This window comes from Sinocyclocheilus grahami, unplaced genomic scaffold (genome assembly GCF_001515645.1).
Source record: "Sinocyclocheilus grahami isolate Dianchi unplaced genomic scaffold, SAMN03320097.WGS_v1.1 scaffold1254.1, whole genome shotgun sequence".
NCBI lineage: Eukaryota > Metazoa > Chordata > Actinopteri > Cypriniformes > Cyprinidae > Sinocyclocheilus > Sinocyclocheilus grahami.
In genome coordinates this window covers 34143-48304 of record NW_015506433.1, presented here as the reverse complement: position 1 = coordinate 48304, position 14162 = coordinate 34143, and positions in this window count along the sequence as shown.

Sequence of the window (14162 nt, the reverse complement as noted above, 5' to 3'; positions counted from 1 at the left end):
ACTTTTGAGTCCTCCTCCATTTCCATTTGCAAATACGCTTCCGCCAAGTCTATTTTGCTATAAAGCTGTCCTCCTGCAAGTGTAGCAAAAATGTCCTTTATTCTCGGTAGTGGATATTGTTCTGCCTGCAGTACAGGGTTGACAGAAACTTTAAAATCCCCACACAGTCTTACAGTTCCGTCTTTTTTTCCCACAGGAACAACAGGAGTGGCCCAGGGACTCCAGTCAACTTTTGAAAGTATTCCTTCATCTTCCAACCAATTCAGCTCAGTTTCCAATTTCTGGCGAATAGCATAGGGAACGGGCCTTGCCCTGTGAAACTTCGGAACAGCCTTCTCCTCCAAGATTATCTTCCCCTTGATATGCTTCAGAGTTCCTATTCCTGATTGAAACACCGCGGCAGCCCTGTCCAACACTTTTTCCAGTTTTTCTTGAGTGCACAGTGATGCAGGAACTGTGACTTGCAGACTTTTAATAGATTTCCAGTCCAACTGCAACTTTCTCAACCAGTCACATCCCCAAAGTGCTGGTCCCTCAGTTCGTACTATGTACAGATCCAACTCATTCTGTTGATCGTTGTACTTTACAGTCACGGGCATCACCCCTAGCGGAACTATGAGCTCACCAGTATACTATGTTTTCAGTTTGACAGGCGATGGCTTTAACTTAGCTGTCTTGAAATGTTTTTCAAACTCGTGCTGTGACATCACTGAAACGGCGGAACCTGTGTCCAATTCCATTCTGATTGGCTTTCCATTCACTTGAGGTATAAGCCAGATTGCTTGTTTTAATTCCCTTTTTAGACTGTAGATCCCTAAATTCGCCAATCCCGTATCACTTCCTTCATCTGAGTTTTCAGCGACAGCATGCACATTCCTACTTTTCTTTTTCTGAGCCTTGTACTGTCTCTCTTTATCACTGTATTGTACATCAGATTGACACGCTCTTTGTATGTGTCCAAATCTCTATTGAACTTTCTGCATATTTCCGTTTTGAATCTGCACTGATTTGCTTTGTGTCCACCCCTGTCACAACGATAACACAGTTAAACTTTTTGCATTGTCTTTCTAGGTTTACCTGCAGTGGTCACCTGGTTTACAGACAGTCTTACTCCTGATCGCAGCTCAACTGCGTCTCTGGCAGCCGTTTCCATGGCGAAATTTCAACTGCACGTCTGAATGTTAGATCTGCCTCCGAAAGCAATCTCTTCTGTATCCTCTCCTGTGAAATGCCACAGACTAGACGACCTCTCAGTGCGTCATTCAGTCCATCCTCAAACTGACAGTGTTCTGACAACTTCTTTAATTCAGCGACATAAACTGCGATTGACTCTCCGTCGTTCTGATTCCGTTTATGAAATCTGAATCGTTCTGCAATGAGCAGCGGTTTTGGCGCTAGATGCTCTTGCATTACTTTCACAATGTTGTCAAAACTAAGATCGGCAGGCTTTGCGGGAGCAGTGAGGCTTCTCAGCAGTGCATAAGCTTTCCCTCCTATCGCACTCAACAACACTGACACCCGCTTGCCATTTTCAATGTCATTAGCTTTGAAATACTGCTCGATTCGTTCACAGTACAAAGTCCAGTCGTTCGTAACATTGTCAAATGCATCAATCTTTCCGATATATCCTGCCATCCTTCTGCTTTCACTTACTATTTCGTGCTGAACCTATCTCTCAGTCTCGGTGAGTCTAAGTTTTTTCTCTCTCTTAATCACTTCTCCCAGGAAAAAAAACGCCCACTCGAAAAAAAAAATAGGAAAAAGCGCTTCCATATAATTCCGTAAAATCCTCGTCGCCAACTGTTGTGTTTGTTCGAAGTAACACAAATAAAAGTCGAGACAACGATGGGCAGTTCTTCTTTTTATTTTACCGTTCAACAACTAAACACCAGCTCCGTTAGCACAGGTGTCCTCCCTGGACAACCAACTGGCCAACCAGAATCTAACCCGGAGTACCCCAACAGTACTTGTACTTTATTCTGGGTATATTCAACTCAATACACTACAGATCTAATTGCAGATTTTATTTTATTAGAGAATATAAGAGAATAATACACAAGCAGATGAAGAAATAACAGCAAGAATATTAAACAAAGAAAAATAAAAAAATGTGACAACTTACCATTAAAAAAAACAAAACAAAAAAACCCCACACAGGATGATGAGTGACCAAGGAAACCAAGTCCAGAATAATATCAAAATAAGAGTCCTTGGATACAAAAGAACAGAAAACATGCAACACATTAGTGGAGCGTGCTCATAGTTAATGTGCTGAATTATGCATCTATAGTTACTCTGCTTGGACATCAGAGGCATGTCTTATGAAGCAGGTGGAAAAAGCAGGGATAAAAAATGGATTTGAGTGGACTGAAATGGTATTCAGTGGTATCACAACCCTTGCTATAAACATTCTCAACTAAGGGATTACTTCCCTGCAGTATTGGACATGATCAATATGAAAAATATGAAGAATGTATGGTAATTCCTATAGATAAGGAAAGAAAGGTGCATACAGTAGATGAGGTGGGAAAAAAGGTCCATAGATGCTCTTGACAGTGTAATGCATGGGCTTTGAATGTTAGGGTGAATAATATGAGAAACCCTTTGTATTATCAGAGAGTTAAATTGAGTTAAATTAGGCCTCATTGATAGTGGTCTCAATTACGGTTCTGTCTTTATATTGTTTTTATTTACAGAAGTACCAATGTCATCAACTTCTTTCCTTAAACCTTAAACTTCTTCAATATGTGCTACTGGAGTTTCAACTGTGATGCAGGTGTTGCAAATTAATGCATTTTGTCAAGTCAGATATCCTGTGCTCATTGAATCGGGAGCAGTGAACACTGCATAGGGATCCTGTCAGTCAGAATGCAGTTCCGTTGATGGAGCCTCCTAACAACCTGATGAAGCAGGTGTGTCAGATAAGAGGGACATAAAGTGCATCCCAATCTGCATTTACTTGTGCACCATTCTAGGCCATTTTATATTGTAAACACTGCAGTTAGGGTGTTCACACTGAATGTTCAGACAAGAAAAAGTGCAGTTTAAATAACAGATGATGCACTTCTTTAACTGAAAAAAAAAACTGTGTGGAATTTAGGACACTTCATGCACTGAAGTGTTGCTTTAATTGCGTTGCAGAAGGAGAGGAGTTATCAGACTCAAATACTGGATGGCAAAATAAGCTTCTAAACCAGTAGTTCCCAACCATGTTCACAAATAATTCAGGTCATTAGTAAAGACATCAAGACCTAAAATGGTTGTCAGATAAAGGAGACATGCAAAATGTGCACTGTAGGGGTAGGGCTCCAGGAACATGGTTGAAAAAACACTGTTCTTAAACACATACAACATAAAAATATATTTTAATTCTGTCATACAGCAAAATGTTTGCGCATGCGTGTGATGCTGTCGCTGGTTTGAATTTGAAGCTCCGTCAAATTTATAGTTAATCCTCTGTTTAAACTAACCTATAACCTGTTAGTTTCTTATTTTACAGCAGGTGAACATATCCCGATAGTAATTAACATCAAAATCAATTAGAACAGTTGGAAATAGCTAGTTTTATCCGTTTTCCCAAACATCCGCTACTAGCTTAGCCCGTTAGCATCAGCAGTGTGGTCCCCGGCTACCAATTGTCTTGTTTACACACTTTTTACTCAGAAACTTACTGTTATTTGTTTTAAATGGTGAATGTGTCAGATGTGTGTCTACCTCTGAGTGCAGGTTAGGACACGTTCGAGCTGCACACGGTGTGGTTGGAGCTGGAGACCCTAGAGCGGAGAGCGGAGAGCGGAGAACAGTGCTTGAGACATCCTGCGCTGACGCCCACAAATCCGCGGTAAGCTTCTCGCATGATGTTAATACTCCTACCACCTCTACTCCATGTGTTTCTCTGCTCAGTGCCCGTGCACCCAGGATGTGAACGACCCAGGTCTCCTTCTCTCCGGCGCCGGGATACCACGGACCCCGGGTGCTTCAGCAGCGGAAGGCGAGAGCCAGGCCAGGCGAGGACCTCTCCCCCTCCGCCACCCACGGTCTTCGTGATCTCCACCCCGAACCCCTTCGCCCCTCTTCGTGAGACGATGTTGCTGCGCAGTTACCTACAATCCTGTAGGGCGACGAGAGCATCAGAGCTGTCGTGCTGCACACGGGGGTGAATGACATCAGGCCGCGGCAGACAGAGGTCCTGAAGCAAGACTTCAGGAGCCTGATCAAGACAGTGCGCAACACCTCACCCGCAACGAGGATCATCATTTCTGGATCGCTTCTGACAAGGAAATAAAAGGTTCAGTAGATTGTTTGCTCTAAATGAATGGCTAATGTCGTGGTGTAATAAACAGAAACTGCTCTTTGTTAATAAATGGAATCTTTTCTGGGAGTGACCTAGGCTCTTCCGTGCTGATGGCCTGCACCCCAGCAGAACCGGAGCGGATCTTCTAAGCGGATGCTACGCACCATATGACTAGTAAGTCAAACCTCAAATCAGTCTTTGTTTTTCAACTTCATCGATAGTAGCGCATGTGTAGTCCATTCGATAGAGACTATGTCTGTTCCCCGAATAATGAGATCAAATTATAAATCTACTATAGGACCTAGAAAAAAATCTGGGGCCGTATGTATAAAGCCGCTCAGAGTACAATTGTAGTCTTACGTGTGTCAAAATTCTTAGAATGACGTAATTTTACTCCTATTCCTAGACTTAAGAATAAGTGTGATTCATAAAGGTTCCTAAGTGTTAAGACTAGGTCTCAGCTCCTAAATGATTTAAGAGAGCTGGAGAGGTCTCCTAACCTAGTTAGGAGTAACAAGCAAAAGGAGGAGACACACTTTCCAACGAAGATATGACATATTGGAGTTATATGTTGATAAAATGATACAAACTTGATCGCCCAGATAGTCAATTATTTTTTGTAACTGACCAAGTAAGAAATTTAATAACTTCTTCCACTCTACAAATCAATGCTCTAACTGCAGAAATTAAAGTAGTAACATTTTTTGGCTGGAAAATTGGAAAAATGCAGCAATGCACCGGTGATGACACAGTAAGCAGGGTCTTAAATATTGTGGCACTAATCCCACCAAACACAACAGTTGCCAAAAGTGATGTGTGGAGGTTTTTTTAATGACCCCACATTTCACTTAAACCATTCAAATATGAGGAAAAAAACACTGACCAGTGTTGCCAACTGCTTGCAACTGAAAGAAGCTTAAACAGTTGCTAAATGTTGCCAGAATGGCAAGTTCACTGATCTATATACATGCAGATCAGTGGGGGAGTCTTGGAATCTAGATACGGTTTGTCCAAGAAATTGATTTTGTTGCTAGGCTTTTGAAAAAGTCTCAAAAGGGGTGAGGAAGTCACTAAATCTAGTGACAAAATCACTAAATTGGCAACATTGATATTTACTACAACATCATCAGTTATTGATATTTCGTTGGTCCTCTTGTTTTTGCATGTGTTCATAATTTCTTTGTATGACAGCATGGCCAAAAAGTATGACCTCACAATTTGGTATGTTTCATTGCATTATTATCACAAATACAACAATTGACTCAGAGCAACTATGCAACATGCTTACAAAATCTTTAACACATTTTTTTTTAAATAAGGGTGGAGATGTCAAATTTCCTAGACCGGACATCAATTTTGGCCACTACTATATGGCAGTTCATTGACCCTCCAACTGACTGTCAAACCATGCTGTAAAAACAAGCCACTTTTATGAGGATTGTGGGATTTTCTTGGAGTTGTTGGAGCTGTTGATGGAACTCATGTTCACATCATTTGGTCTATTGGAAATACCAATAGAATACAATTTCAAAGCATCAGTAATAATTTGTGATAATTTTGCACAATGCAAAGCATTTTTTAAAAATACATTTAAATATAAAAATATTTCAGTCTTAACTAAATTATTTTATTATAGTTACATTAAATGATTGGTGTTTTGCTGCTGTGACTTCACATGAGCATGCTCACTATTGGCTGTTTCAGAGGTCGAGGGCAGCCATTTTGAGTTGACATCACTGTAGTCTTTAGTTCAGAACACTTAAGTGTCACCTCAGTCAACACTTAAGAATCAGTCTTAGACTTTACTGAAAGTTGCTTTTAGCTTCTTTATAAAGGTCTCCTACTCTTAGACAAGTCCTACTTTTTACTAAGAATTTTTTGACACTTATGTCAAAGCTTAAAATATTCTTAAGAGCATTTCTGAGAAGTTTTATACATACGGGCCCTGATCTTGATTAAACAAGAAAATCACAAATTAAATGAACAAAAATTATTTCTAAAGCTTGGCCTCCTAAACATTTGATCACTCACACCTAAGGTGATTATCGTACACGAAATGATCACAGATAATAGTTTTTATATACTCTGTCTTACTGAAACCTGGCTTAAACCTAATGATTATTTTGGTCTAAATGAGTCTACTCCTCCAGGCTACTTTTAAAAGCATGAGCCCCATCTGATTGGTCGTGGCAGTGGTGTTGCAATGTTATATAGAAATATTCTTAATGTTATTCAGAAAAAAGGACACAGGTTTAACTCATTTGAAGTGTTTGTGCTAAATATTCTGCTTACAGATAGAAGAAAAAAAATCCCTGCTATCTTTTGTTTTGGCTAACGTGTAAAGTACAGACCTCCATAACCCTATGTATGACCTTATGCAGATTTTCTCTATCTGTTTATCTGTTTACTAGATCCCATTCCTACTAAACTATTGAAAGAGTTGTTACCTGTAGCAGAAGAGCCTCTGCTCAATATTACTAATTCATCTCTATCTCTTGGTCATGTTCCAAAACCATTTAAAATGGCAGTTATTAAGCCTCTCTTTAAGAAACCGCAACTTGATCCAAATTAATTGCAGACCCATTTCAAATCTTCCGTTTATGTCTAAAATATTAGAAAAAGTTGTCCACTCAATTGTACTCCTTCCTGCAAAAAAAATGATATCTACGAAAAATTTCAGTCAGGATTCCGGCCTCATCATAGCACAGAAACTGTGCTTGTTAAAATTACTGTTAGAAAACACTCTCTGTCTTTAGATTGGTTCCAGATGTTGTCACCCCTCCTCTCCTTTATTCCTGTCCCTCTCTCACTCGCCCTCCCTATACAGAGCACTCTCTCTGAATCCCCCTCCTCCATCTGTTCTCTCTCTCTCTCTTGTATGATGTTTTAATGTCTCTTACTCATATTCGAGGTACGCATGCGCACATGTATGCATTAACTTTTCTTGGTTCAAATGTTCAAATAAGGACACGAAAGCTAGGACTCTAAGGTAAAGGGGTTCGTGATGAACTATGAAGAGAGTTCAGCATCCTTCGCCAAGTCTATTCCTAATATGTCCATATTTTTCTGTACATGTGGCCAGTTTTATACAACACATGTTCTTGGCCAAGATCCTATATGTATGTCATCTATATCCTCATTGGTTAAAGGGTTGAAACTCCCCTCGACATATGCCTATATAAGATATTTGTATCTATGAATAAAGTTGAAGTATTGAGAATACCATTTGATGTGTGTTTTCTTGCTTCCCGGCCGTTATACACTTTAAGGGACTGAGAATTTTCAGAGGTGGCAAAGAGATATAGAGGGACCAATTGTTAATTTACTAACAAATGGGGGCTCGTCCTTCCGGGAATTTCTTAAAAAGACAGGTAAGAAACGGTTTTATTTTTCTTCCGATGAAGATGATGCGTGGATTTGGGCTGATGTGGAAAAGCTAAAATAATTTTTCAGACAATTGACTGCTTTTCTGGTGAAATTGTCTTCGGCTAAGCAAGATTTGTCGCATGCTGCAAACACGAAATAGAAAGCGGGCGAAAATCCTGTTGCATTTTTCAATCGATTTAAGCATGCTTGGACTGAAGAATCTGCCATTCCATTAGATCAACATTCTCCTTTGTTTGTCAATACGTTTTTGAATAACATAAACTTGGTTCGTTTGACAACTTCGAATATAACAGATATTTCTGTTGACGCTTCGTCTCAGAGACTGCGTGAGCTTTCCACCGCGGGGGCTTTTGAAGCCTCCCGAGGGAAACCTACAGCAATGATGCAGCTTAATACTGTTGTCAAAATATGTCCAAATCAGGCAACAGGGACAAAAGTCTTTTATTATTGTGGCATTGCGGGACACTTCGCTAACGCTTGTAGGAAAAAGCAGTGGGAATCTCCGGTGTCCCTGTACGTTGTGAAATATGAGGCAAAACCGGATCAAGCAGGTATTTTGAGAGATAAGCAGGGCAGGATTGCTCTGCCAGCCTCTACCATTGTTATGCTATTCAAACACTATCATGGTGTCTCACATGTGTCAAAAGAGAAAGTGATTCAAAATTTGAATCAATCGTATTGTATAGCAAATGTAAGAAAAAATACTTTGTTGTTATTAGATGCTTGTTTGATCTGTGCTAAGACCAATCGACATAAAGCTAGTAAACATGATTCTCTTACACAGACTGGAACTCTTACTGTACACAGTTCTCTTACTGGAACTGCCATTCCAGCATTTACAAATAGACTTTACACACATGCCTCCTTGTGGAAATCACAAATATTTGCTTGTGATAGTGGACCGTTTCTCCAAATGGCCTGAGGCTTTCCCGTGTGGAAGAGAAAATGCACAGACTGTAGTGAAGGTACTTGCTAAGGAGATTATATCTCGTTTTGGTATACCAATGGTTATAGAAAGCGATAATGGTACACCATTTGCCTCCAAGGTTACCCAGTTGCTAGCTAAAGAGTTAGATATTAACTGGCATCTGAACATACCCTACCATCCACAGTCGTGTTCGGTAGCGGAACGTTTGAATCAAACGATAAAAGATCGAATTATGAAAGCATGCATGGAGACAGGCCGAAATTGGGTCGACGTACTACCTGCAGTGTTGGCAGAAATAAGAATGTCCCCCTCATCGACAACAAAGATGTCTCCATTTGAAATACTAATGGGCAGACCGTTCCCCACCCCGTGGGTTAAGGGTCGTGCTGGTAATCTCTCCACAGGTGACACAGAGGTGATCATCGCGGATTACGTGGATTCCCTGGTCAAAACTTTAAATAGCATAAATGGTGATGTTTCTCTCTCTCTCCCTCTTCCTGCAGAGAATCCGACTCATTATTTTGCTCCAGGCCAACAGGTGTTGATAAACTGCCTGAAACCTCCAAAGCTCGGAGAGCCAAAATATCTTGGACCTGCGACTGTCATCGCTGTGGGTGTCATAGGCTTGGTTCCTGCTTTGAAGACTTCTGGACAATGGAGGTGCAGACCAAATGGTACAATATGGTTTATACCCCAAGTGTTTGGAAGAGTGACAATCGTGAGTTAAATCCCTGACTCATTATTTTGTGTAGAAAGAATTGAAGGAGAATAGAAGCTGGGTGAAATTCCATTGAGCAAGTGTGATCGCGTTTATCAATATTGCCAAATGAAAAGTTTTTGAATCTATTTTCCCACAGGTTGGTGTGGCCCATCTTCAAATTGAAACAGAATTTATTCGTTATGAGCTACTTCTATTTATGAATACTACGCGAAATACCTTAGAAGCTATAAAGGAAGAGCTCAGAGGTTTGCGACTGACTGTTCCACAAAATAGATTGGTTCTAGACCAACTGACAGCCTCGAAGGGCGGAGTGTGTGTTATCGTGGGCACTGCATGTTGTACTTACATTCCAGATAATGATGCTGATGGTCATTTGATAGATGAAGGGTTAATGAATATGACTAGAATTGCACAAGAGATACAAGCAAGAGATGTAATAAACAATTCAAATGATTTGTTCATTGTTAGAAAACACTCTCTGTCTTTAGATTGGTTCCAGATGTTGTCACCCCTCCTCTGTTTTTTTCCTGTCCCTCTCTCACTCGCCCTCCCTATACAGAGCACTCTCTCTGAATCCCCCTCCTCCATATGTTCTCTCTCTCTCTCTTGTATGATGTTTTAATGTCTCTTACTCATATTCGAGGTACGCATGCGCACATGTATGCATTCACTTTTCTTGGTTCAAATGCTCAAATAAGGACACGAAAGCTAGGACTCTAAGGTAAAGGGGTTCGTGATGAACTATGAAGAGAGTTCAGCATCCTTCGCCAAGTCTATTCCTAATATGTCCATATTTTTCTGTACATGTGGCCAGTTTTATACAACACATGTTCTTGGCCAAGATCCTATATGTATGTCATCTATATCCTCATTGGTTAAAGGGTTGAAACTCCCCTCGACATATGCCTATATAAGATAGTTGTATCTATGAATAAAGTTGAAGTATTGAGAATACCATTTGATGTGTGTTTTCTTGCTTCCTGGCCGTTATACACTTTAAGGGACTGAGAATTTTCAGAGGTGGCAAAGAGATATAGAGGGACCAATTGTTAATTTACTAACAATTACAAACGACTTACTTCTAGCTTCTGACCAAGGATGTGTCTCAGTACTACTTTTACTTGATCTCAGTGCTGCGTTCGACACTATAGACCATGACATATTCTTAGGCCGACTACAAAATAACACTGGTATTCAGGGACAGGCATTACAGTGCGATCCAAGTTGACAGAATGTGTTAAAGATATAAAACAATGGATGACCAGTAATTTTCTATTAAATTCAGATAAGACTGAGGTATTATTTAATGGACCAAAAACCTGCACACAGAATCTCTTAGAATACAATTTGCAACTTGAAGTTATGTACTGTTATGTCATCATCTGCAGTTAAAGGCCTGGGTGCTATATTAGACAGCAACTTATCTTTCTAAAATCATATTTCATATGTTACAAAAACAGCCTTCTTCCACTTCAGAAACATTACTAAGCTACGTGTTATCTGTTTCTGATGCAGAAAAGCTAGTTCATGCATTCATGACCTCTTGACTAGATTACTGTAATGCACTACTAGCTGGTTGCCCTGCATCGTCAATAAACAAGCTACAGTTAGTCCAAAATGCAGCTGCTAGAGTTTTTATCAGGTCAAAAAAAAAGATCATATTACACCAATTTTATCATCTCTACACTGGTTACCTATTAAGTTCCGTATTGGTTTCAACATATTGCTACTGACCTATAATGCACTAAATGGTTTAGCTCCTGTATATTTAACTGACCTTCTTATTCCCTATAATCCATCACGCTCTTTAAGGTCACAAAACTCTGGACTTTTAGTAGTACCTAGGATATCTAAGTCCACTAAAGGAGGGCGATCATTTTTCTATCTGGCTCCTAAACTCTGGAATAGTCTTCCTGATAATGTCTGGGGCTTTAAATCTAGATTAAAGACACATCTCTTAAACCAGTCATTTACATAATGAATCTCAATCTCACCCTTGTTCCCAGTTAGATGTGTTAAATCACAAACATATTTTGGTTACACTTTATTTGAAGGGGTGTGCATAAGACTGACATGACACCTTCATAATCATGACATGACACCTACATAATCCAATAATATGAAGGTTTTTTTATGCATGCTTATGACAACTGTCATTGTGTCATTCGCTCAGTTATGTAATTTTTAATGCAAAGATGACATTGTTTGAGATGTCTTTGTTATGGGCTATTGTTAGGGGTAGGGGTAGGGTTATGTTAGGGTTAGGACAAATAATGTCATATTTTCAAAAAATTATCAGCAGGTGCTCTTTAGGTGCTTGGCCCGACTCACTGCGAGCCACTACAATACAACCAATAGACATGTGATTACTTCTGAAATCCTGATTTCTCTGGACAGAAGGAAAAAAAAAAAAACATTGTTTGCAAGTTTCTATAACAAAATGCAGGTCTAACTTTAATAAATAGTAGTTCCAAGGAACACAGAAATGAGGAAAACAAGAACAACAGAACTGATCAACACCAGGTAAAGCACAAGTTCTACCAAAAAAAGACTCAGAAGGCAGGAGAACGTTTGAAAGAATTTGATTACGATTAAAAATGATAAAATTGTGAAATCTCTGGTTAGGGTTCTATCACGATCACAATCGCTATAGGAAAAATGTAGATTGATAGAGCACAAAGGCAAATGACGATAGGGGCCTCGTCTGGCCGTGTTAAGTGAAGCAAAATTTAACGTATTAAGCGAAGCCATGAAAGGCATTGAGCATGAGACGAACAGCTGTGATAAGCCACAAAACTTGTAATGGTGATAGAAAGCCTCGATAGGCACTGTAATGAAATTAACTCATAAATTGTATAAGGGAATTAATTATTATTAATTCAGGTTTTGAGAGGACTAGGATCTGAAGAGCCTAATTCAACCTGATTAGAACTGATTCTAAATTTTATAGTTTACACTTTAAATCAAGGGTCGTCTAGTGATTCTCAGTATATTTTAACAAATTAAATATGTGTTTTCCTGGCCACGGTCAACACAATTATGATAATTTGTAAGCTCTTAGAGAGATAATTATTATGAGTAAGCTACGAGCTAGGCAGCAAGCAAGGGATCTTTTTGGCAACAGTTTTAACCTTGAAATTATATGACACCAACATTGATTCTTTATAAATGAAACATGAATTTTATTGGCTATTACAGATTACATCAAAACTATGCTAAAACACATAAACATACACACATATACAGTTTCTTAGACTAAGAGTTGACGGAGTTGCATGACGTTCAAAGTTCTAACTCGTTTCACGAGTGATTTAAATTCACCTGAAAGACTTCCCAAAGCAGAGAATTTGTCTTAATTTTACTGCTTAAATTAGCTGGAAACCAGTTCAGCAGAGATAAGATTTTGTTCGTTACTTGCGTTCTGCTTGGTTTCCTGGATGTCTGCTGAGGGAACCCCGTTGCTGATTGGTCGCTGAGGTGACGTCGGAAAATGCAAAATGCAGGCTACTATAAGCCGAGTATATGTATAGTTAGTTAAAAGACAACAATAAGCCTTGATAGAATAGCAATATAAAGGGTGCCATTGCCTCGATATTGGAGCCGCTGTAGGTCGTGTTAAGAGCTATGATGAGCTGATAATGAGAGTTTCGATAGCAAAATAAAAGAAAAGCTGCTAAAGCCACATTACTTGAGTGATACGAAGGCAACGTTACGAAATGTGCTAAAATAGCCTAAAAGAAACAATAAAGAAATGTATAAGACTAACGCTGTAGGGTTTTGAAGGACGACCACCACCAGTAGCTAGCGATGAAAGCGTACCTTGATTGTAGCTCGAGAGAGTTTGCTGAGCATTCAGTAAAGTTTGAGAGTCGGATCTGATATAGATCTCATATGCCTTGGACGAACATCTGCCAAGCCTTCTGATAATTGTCGCAAAGCATAGTAATGCACTTACGTGTCTGAATCAAACCCCAGAGAACACTGCCGACAACAATGGGGTATAGTTCATATAAAGCGATCGAGGAAGAATTTAAAGTCCAACAGGCGCAGACCATTTTTTATGCAAACCACTGCCCATGAAAACAATCCCAAAACCTATAGAAGGGGCTGCGTCAGTAAATAATTAAATTGCGAAGGATGATTCAGGAACATCGTTATAGAAGAAAGAAATGCCGTTCCGGAGTATCTGCATTAGCATCCACGGATAAGACATTAGCCAGTGTGTGGGATTTCGACTAAGACACCTACAGAGAGCGAAATGGGAGAGAGAGGTCAGTGTTTTATATTTGATGTCAGGATGTGATTAGTTAAGTAGATGATTGATAATAAGTCACGTGGCATTTGAGTCTTTCTGGTAGAACGCTAATACTTTCTGGAAATACAAAGGCTATATACTGTATATACAAAGAATAACACGACTAACTAAACACGGCTGGATACAATCAAGACAAACAAGAGGAGGACACAAAATAGGATCAGAACAAGGCAGAGGGAAGGGATCAGGGTGAGTGTTAAATAGTGAGGGAGTGATATGAAACAGCTGGGTGCAATCAGTGTAAACAGGTGTGTGCAATTCGTGCTGAGTGCAATCAGTGCAATGCATGATGGGAAATGTAGTCCGGGGTGTTGTGCAACTGTGTAGTGCGAGAGAGTCAATGAATAGGAAAGTTCGTGGACCGGATTCGTGACACTATGAAACAAGAGCACTATATAATAACATATATGTAACGTAAATCAGCAAGCAGATTTTTTTAGCCTGGATAATATATCGATATTATTGGCCTGTTTTCTGCTCTCTTTCTTTTCTGGCACAAATGATTGCATATAAGTGG